The sequence below is a fragment of the Lycium barbarum genome, chromosome 7 (genome assembly GCF_019175385.1).
Source record: "Lycium barbarum isolate Lr01 chromosome 7, ASM1917538v2, whole genome shotgun sequence".
NCBI lineage: Eukaryota > Viridiplantae > Streptophyta > Magnoliopsida > Solanales > Solanaceae > Lycium > Lycium barbarum.
The window spans coordinates 22,598,196-22,607,195 of NC_083343.1; the positions used below are offsets into that span (position 1 = coordinate 22,598,196).

Consider the following 9,000-nt stretch of genomic DNA (forward strand, 5'->3'; position numbering starts at 1 on the left):
TCATATGTTTTGTATGAACACTTTTTCGAAAAAAAAAAACCCGAAAAATCCTAAAAAACCGAATAACCCGAGAAAAACTGAAATTGGAAAACCCGAATTTTATTGGTTTGGTTTGGTTTATAAATTTAAAAATCCGACGCATTTGGTTTGGTTTGGTGTTTGAAAAATCCGAATGAACCCGGTTCATGTACACCCCTAAGCAGAACAATATTACCAGTTCAAAAAAAAAATATAAGCAGAAATGCATAACAATTCATACTTTACTTTGATTAAGATATGACAGCAACTCCCAAATGCCCGTGACCACAATATAGTCCATGGGAAACAAAGGATTAGACCATTTATTAGACATCATGTACCTGGAAAAGACATACAAAGGATAAGATATTAATGGAGATGACAACTTGACTGATGGATGTTGCATTCTTGATTAATGAAAATCATATCAAGAATACTAAGAACCAGGGCATGTGGTAACAAAATACCTCGCCTAGAATTAAGTTCTTCAAACAACCAAGCAATTTGCTTATTGTTTGCTTGTCCTAATCAAGATCTAATGCAAATGAGGTGTGGTGTTGTCAAAAGTTATCATACTGATTCCACTTCTCTGCTCCTGACATCACCTGTTGGATTAATAGATATCTTACCTGTGTGGAAGCCTGAATACCAAACACGACATTAACACTTCTATAAAACAAAAAAATGCTACTATCTTTTACTCTGACATGATGTTTATTATGTAGTCTTAAATACTTCAATTTCATTTAGAGCATTTTAATTTTCTTACAAGGGAAGTTATTCTTAATTCTGTAGAGTTCCAGAAATAACTATAGCAAGCAAAGAATTTATATTTCATAGTATGTCATCCTAATTTTGGTTCACAAACAAAGACAAGAATCCAAAAAAGGGTTTCAATTTGTTCTCTCATCTCATTTTCAAGTGAGAAAATAGTTCTAGGATCAGATCCCTATAACATTTTTGGGGCCTGGAGGCTTACGGTTTAGGCATATAACTTCTGGTGTCATTGGACACTTTTACTTCATTAATTACACTTCATTGAGCAGCCACAACTAACTCAATGACAAAAGTGGAAGAAACAAACGTGTATACGTGAATTTGTTTGTGAATGCAAGAGCAATTTTATTCCTTTGGAAGGGAAAAATTAAGAAGAAGACGACGAATGGAGAAAACTCACCAGCCAATGTTTTCATACCCTTTTTGTTCTTGTGCAAGACCATCTTCATCCAAAAACAAATGTTGTCCTTGACTGAATGTGAAGCTGTAAATGTAGATTATACACGTGAATTACAGTCACAACATATTCAATTTTCTTTTTTACCTGTTTAAGGATTTTAGGAAAGAAGAAGGCAATTATACAAGTTACCGATCACAACATATTCATTTTCCTTTTTTCTGTCTGTTAAAGGGTTTAACAAAAAAGAAGACGACAAAAGTAGAAAGTCATCCTCCCCAATTATTCAAGGTACTTGTCGATTTTTTGTCCACACCTACACAATTAGATAAGGGTGTTGGTTGAACTATTTCGAATATAAAGTGAACAAAAATATTAGCTGTTGAACTGAGAGGTTGAAGATGTTACATGTTGCAACTATCAAAAGAACGTATATGCGGTAAAGATTTACTTCAAAGAATTACCGACTTGCATCTGTTGAGTAAATAACACCCTTTCCTGAAGTCGTAGGCAATGAGGATAACTGGATCACAATTGGCTACCAATTCAATTCTGAACTGATTCCGTAAAATAAGAGAAGATCAGAAAAAATTCACTTGTAAAAGTCATGGATCTTAAAGGAAAAAATTGTTAGTGGTGTATTGATTAGAAAATCTTTGAATAAAATAAGTTGAAAATAACGTTAACTTTCAATATGCACACCCCAAAAATAACAGCAGCAGCTTTATTCACACAATTTTGGGTACTTAAATGTTACTGTCAAGTAAAAACACAAGGTAAACTGAAAAATCATGTTATATTGCACATTAGTAAGTGTACTTTCAATATAATTTTAAAACCAATACAGGTTGCAAATACCAAATGCAGACCCTATACTCATTTTTGTTTTCTTTTTAACTCATTTTATCTTAATATAAATCACTCAAGACAAACGAAAACCAAAACTTCTTTCTTTTATAGACATAGTAAATGAGTACATCAGAACTTTTTCTTGTGAAATATAGAGTAACCTATATGCGATAAAAGAAGTACTGACTTGCATCTGTTGAGAAAATAACACTCTTTGCTAAAGCCGTGGTCTCTTTGTACGGCATTTTGTCAAACAGGTTATTGACATCAAAGTAAGCGGCCTTTTTTACCTCACAATTTATTAGGGTACCATTGGTGGCATAGTTCCTCTTCACTGTTGTAATGCAAACACAAACAAAATTAAAAAAAGAAAAAATCAAAGTGCAAGTAATTGGAGCGCGAAAAATAAAGTGGAGATAGCAATGGGGAAAGAATATAGAGAAATCCAAGAAACTGAAGAAAAGTGAAGCAACAGAATAATAGAACAAAAAAAGATTGGAAAGAAAGAAGGAAGAGTCGGGGAAAAGAATCGCTGGGATCTTTAAGCGGTTATAACCGAAGATTTAAGTACAAACGGAAAGAGAATTTTAATAGTTGTAACTTTTGGAGTTTTAATTTTATTTATTTAGGGCACTTAAATTAAAAAAAGTCCAAAATTCTAAGAAAAAAGATAAATATAAATGTTGTTTTTTAGGCTGCCACATAAGCGAGCCTATGTCCCTGCTTTATATATTTGTACAGATATAGATTAGTTGAGAGATTACACTGACAGTTGTTGTTGAGCCGAGGGTCTTTCGGAAACAATTTGATGAGTTATGAGTTTTGATGATCGACATATGCATCAGGGACCAGGTCCTTGATCAGATCCCTTAGGCACTGTACGACTGTGACAACTGTAAAGTTGTAGCACTGTTCTGACTTGCAGAGCTACAGCAGGACAGACGGATCATTGCAATGTCTCTATCTATGTCACATGCTCCCTACTCGGCCCCCTATATAAACAACATGTTGACATTTGTTTGACCTAGCAACTCAAAACATATTATTCTCATTGTTGAAAAGAGTAGCCGCTACTGTTTTCTCAGAGCTCTTAAGATCAAGACTAAATAACTCCAAGGACTAGATCCCACTACTAAAGATGTCTTAAATCTTAGGTTGTTTTAGTCTTTATCTTTTGGTCTAAATATTGTAAACCTACACCTCTTTTAAGAAAGGCTTTTGTAGGTGTTTGGTTTTTTAAGCTTTTTGTGTTGACGCCTAACTACAGTTAGTTATCGTGAGTTAAAGTTCAGCTAGAGATAGTTGAATCAGGTTGGTTCTTGGCTAGAGTTAGTCAAGTAAGTGCTTGTAATAGAGGTATTGTAAGAGAAGGGATTAGTAGGCTAATCCGTTGGTTGCAAAAGGCTTGTAATCCAAAAGACATTGCTCAGTTAGTGAAGTTGGAAATCCTACCAGGGTAGGTCGTGGTTTTTAATCCCTTGAGTAAGGAATTTTCCACGTAAACATCGTGTCTTGTTTACTTTCTATTTTAACTTGAGAGAACAGATAAGGTACCTGGTCCCTCTGTTTTGGTGGACGCTTAGTTTGTTTTACAGTTTCTCTACCTTCCAAGGTAGGGGTAAGGTCTGCGTACACTCTATTCTCCCCAGACCCCACTTGTGAGATTACGCTGGTTATATTGTTATAGTAGTTGAGAGAGTTACCTGGTTGGAAGAAATCAAGCTCAAAGTTCACACCTGGAAAGACAATTGTTTGGCCTATAAAAAGAAGTTCATTCACATAAATGGAGAGATTTGTGTTGAGACTAAAGCATACTGCGAAAAAAGGAAAAAAGAAGTATCAAAAAACAAATAATTATTCTTTTCTAATATGGCTACACAATTTGTTTGCTGAATAGATGATAGTTGAATTAAAAATAAAGGATGCAGAACTTATGGTGCTTTAATAAATTCAAACAATAAATTCCAAAATTTATTTTCTTTAATCAAGTTTTCTCTTACTTGGAACTTCAACCAGCAGGCATCGTAAGCTGTTCATCAAAATAAGATGGAAATTCTCCTTTTCGCCTTATCAGAATTATCTGGCCTTTTTGAAGAGAAATTTGATGTATATTTTTCTAATAAACACCATACCAAAACCAATAATGCTTGATAAAATATCATTCTTAAAACTTATAATTATTCACTGCTAGTGTCCCATGTGCCTCTTTCTCTGGCTGCTAATTAAAAAAGCATCTAAGGATGACTCATTTTTAGTATAAAAATGAAAAAGAACTCATTCCCATGTTCTTTGTTAAAAAGTAGCTATATGACCATCAACTTAATCTCTCTCTCTCTCCTTTCTAGATCATAGAGCATTAGAAGAATGGCCACTAGTATGGAACTGAGCTCCAACATCAGGGCTCTGCCTTGTGAAGTATTGACGCATATGTGAGAGGTTGGCTATGGACGGTTTCAGGAGAGGTAGAGGTAGGCCAAAGAAGTATTGGGGAGAGGTGATTAGATAGGACACGGCGCAGTTTCAGCTTACCGAGAACATGACCTTAGATAGAAGGTTGTGGAGGACTCAGATTAGGATAGAAGGATGGTAAGGCTAGTAGGTAGTCTCACTTATTCTTTCGCACTAGTGGTCTTAGTTTTGCTCTATCGTTTATTGCCCTTTGATTTCTGCTTATATTTGTTGGGTCTTTTCTTTCCAGGTTGTTTTATCATGACTTCTTCGCTCTTGTTATTTCTCATTTTTGCATTGCTCTGATATGCTTGTCCTTATCTGACTCTTTCGTCTTGTTTTTTTCTTGAGCTGAGGGTCTTTCGGAAACAGTCTCCCTACCTTCCAAAGTAGGGGTAAGGTCTGCGTACACTTTATCCTCCCCAGAACTTACATTGTGGGATTCTAGTGGGTATGTTGCTGTTGTTGTTGCTGCTTTCACTCAAACATGTCCACCAACTTAAAACTGTTTCAAAGTTGTGGCGGGAAACCATCTCTAGTCCACATTTCAGAAGAATCTACAACTTGAAATCAATGACTTGTCCCCGAGCACTTGTAGTTCAAGAATCTGACCATAACTTTTCAGCCAGTGGGCTCGGACCTACTAGTCGAATTTTCACTATTTCGACTATAGATTATGCTGATGACTACAAGATTAAGAAAGAGCTCAGTTTCCAGATTATTGGCCCTCAATACTCCTTCTTGGTCTCATCCAACCTCATCATTTTCGATCACCAGGTATGCAATCCAACAACTAGAGAAATTATATACCTATCAAATACTTCATGTTATCCATCAATTAGTTTTGACGTTGGGTATATACCTTCCAACAATACATACAAAATTGTCCATCTATATGGTACCAAGATTGGTCCAAATTACAACTTCAACTATGGTAGTAGTGATAGAGAGTTCGGATTTGAGACGCTCACACTGAGAGACGGTGGATCCAATTCCCAGTTCTTGGCAACCCCTGGCTCACCCAGAATGGTTTTGTTCCAAGGTTGATTCAACATCACAACATGGTTAAATTATATAATCTATTGGTTGGTTAAAATAGGAGATGGAATGGAAAGGGGCGATATTTCAATGGAAAAGCGTATTATTTCAATGAATATTGCAAATGAAGAATTCTTGAGTTCCATTCACTGCCTGAAAGCTCCCTATGATAAAGTGTTGTCGACATTTGAGAAGGGCGGTCGTTTAGCTGATTTGAATGGGAAATTATGTTTATCTTATTACTCAGAAAAACTGGCACGGATGGATCTATACTTTGTCAAGGATCATTATAAGAACCAAGAATGGGTCAAGGAACACGCTATCAGTTTATCAGGTGTGGGGAGTTGCTTCAACATAAAGGGGTATGTACAACCACTAGAAGGTAACAATAATGGTGACATTATTATTAATGGTACACATCCTCTGCTCTACAACATTGAAGAGAAAAGGTTTAGAATGCTGCCACAATTCGAAAACAAAATTTATATTGGCTTGTATTTGGATAGATGCTTTACATTGGACAACACAAGACTACCTTTGCAAGCAAGGGAGCCATCACGAGTGAGAAATTTACCACAGAAGACTTCAAAATGTGAGCTCTGAATTGATTCACGCCCTTTATCTTTTTTAATAAATATGCATTGATTTATGTAACTGTCTAAATTTTATGAACATTTTATCTTTCAATCTTCATGTGCCAACACTAAGGAACTTGTAGTCTTAAGGCTAATTACAGTTTGAAACTTAAGTTGGCACAAAATCTTAGATGCCAAAATTTCAAGTATAGGATTTGTGTGTTCATATAATTTCATAACGGTATTTGAAAACACTACCATTCAATAAAATGAGAATGATATTCTTATGTAAATGCAGTGGAGTATATATATATATATATATCTAGTTGGGAACTCAATAACTTAGTATATTAGTTAACAATTAAAATCACAAGATGAAGTACTTCCCAAAGCAGTAGTAAAGCAGACACAAATTGTTCGTGTTTGTAGTGAAGTAAATAATTCAAGGTACCTTGAGTGCTTCTCATCAGCAGCACACGGAAAAACGGCTGGCGGAGGAGATTTTAGGGTTAGGGTCTGGAGTATGACTGGTCGGCCCTATGGTAAGCCAGAGTATATATAGGGGCCTTGCCTGGATCATACTCATCTGCTGCCGAGAAATGTTTCACGGCTCTAATCCGGGACCTATAGGTCACACGGAGACAAATATGAAAAGACTAAATGCTCTTGAATCCCACATAGATTGTTCTCTTTTTAGTTTTAAATTTTCTAAAAAAGGTGGAAGAACATATCCACAGTCACGACCCAATGTAAACGCTTGTTGTTCATCAAAATGAGATGGAAATTCTCCCTTCCCGCTTATCATTAGAACTAGTACTTGGACACGTGTGTTGCATGTGTTTTCCATGGTAATTAATATAAAACATTTAGAATGATAATAGAGATAATTTTAGAATATTAAGCGATCATGAAATTTGAAGGGAAAAATTGCAAGCTCAAACTGATGAATAGTGAGCACATTAGATAGATATTTGTTGCCACTGCAAAACATGATTTATGAAAATTTCTATTCAAAAGTTGAATAAAAATCCTTCATTCTCGGGGAGAAAGGAAAGTTTCTTTAGTAGTATTCTACTTCGATCAGTACTGTTATAGTTTGTAGTTGTACACAATCAACTGAATTGATTTGACCTTTTTTCTAATGTAGTTTATCTGTGTAGTTGACATAGGAATATTAGTTGAATTGTAAGAATTATAATTGTATTACAAAATATAACATGACAATTTCGTGTTAGATGTTGTTGGTTTAATGTTTTGGTGTGATTTAATGTTTTAATGCTTCATGAAAAGCTAAAACTCTGTCATATTATAGAAATTAATATATCTTAGTTTCCAAATTTAATTATTAATAACCATCAAAAAAATTGGCCAACAAAAAGACATGAGAATAAATAATATTACAATATGTTTGTGTTGTGTAACGTTAAATTTAAAGAAGAAAATTACAAGCTTACAGTGAGGAAGAATAATTTAGGTTGACATGCAAAATAAAGGCCGATGAAGAATTTGAGACACCAATATAAACAGACAATGATACTGTCATAATAATTGAATGATATTTTTATAAATATAATCGACACAACATGGATAAAACTTTTTATTTGTATGCAAAATTAATCAATAAAATGGAAAATAAATGGAGCATGACTACTTGCTAGACATTTTCTTACCTCAAATATTTAAAGTTACAAATATACACCTTTCACTTCATAAAATAAACACCTACTTTATTATATATTTAAACTATACAAAACAATCTATATAGAAAAGAATTTAACATTGTTTTTTGTTACACCTCGAAAATTTTCGCGTTGTTTGCGTCGTAAGTAAAATAACGTAACCCGGGGAGGTTATAGAACTCTTATAAGGTCAAGCAAAACCTTTAAAAAGTGTAAAACAAGTGTCTAAAGGTTCCGGGATCAAGCGAATCGAAGGAATTAAATTTGCTGAAATTTTGGGAAAACTTGGTAGAATTCCGGACAGAATTTTTTGTCCAACTTTAGAAAGACATATTTCCTAGAATATGAAGAGTTATGGAACGCATAAACTATGTAAATTGAAGTTCAGAGAGCCTTCTTTCCATTGCAACTGATAGATCGCAAATTCGAGACGTACAGTGGAAGATATGTCTTGTACAAAATTATGCGATTTCTCAGTGCATTTTGACAGTTGCAAATAGACGGCCCGTCGAATAACGACGGTACCGTCGAACCTGCAGTCGAACTGAGGTGGTGGAACTGACCTTGGGGGTTATAAAAACCCCACTACTTCTCCTTCTCCACCATTCTACAACCTTCCACTACCCCTGCATACCTCCATATACTGCCTCCAAGACATTTTACTCACTTGGTTATTACTCCCTCCAAATTTATACGCTAATTAGCTCGGGAAGCTTGTGGCAACATCATAATGTTGTAGTTGTTGTTGGAACTAAACGGGGAAAGGCGGGATCACTAGTTCGAGGCTAACAAGGATCAAACCAAGCTTACTAAGGTAAGATCTTCCTTTATATCCATGAAATTAAGCCGATTCAAAGTTATATTCGCCAAATTATGACGTCTATAGTCGGATTGAGTGAAAGACGGCACAACCCTATATTGAATGTTACTGATTGAGTAATATAGATATGGGATTTAGCTTGATAATGCATGCATTGAGTTGATTGGAGTTGTAATTTCGAGTATGACACGTATTAAGCCGGGTTGAACTAAGGACGGGATAAACTTGTATTGGATGTTGTTGATTAAGTGATATGAATGTCGAATTGAATAATATGCTATGGATGTTGTTGTAACCTTGGAAACTTAGTAGAAACAGAGGAAATGCTGCCCAAATTTCCGTAACCCGAATCACTTTTCGATATGTAACTTATATACTTTGAGATACAAACGTTATAGG

General features: G+C 35.0%; 1 pseudogene; it reads left to right on the top strand.

The window, feature by feature from the left end:
- The first annotated feature begins 3,885 nt into the window (after nt 1-3,885).
- LOC132603286 (uncharacterized) lies at nt 3,886-6,448 on the top strand (annotated as a pseudogene).
- The last annotated feature ends 2,552 nt before the right edge of the window (nt 6,449-9,000 follow it).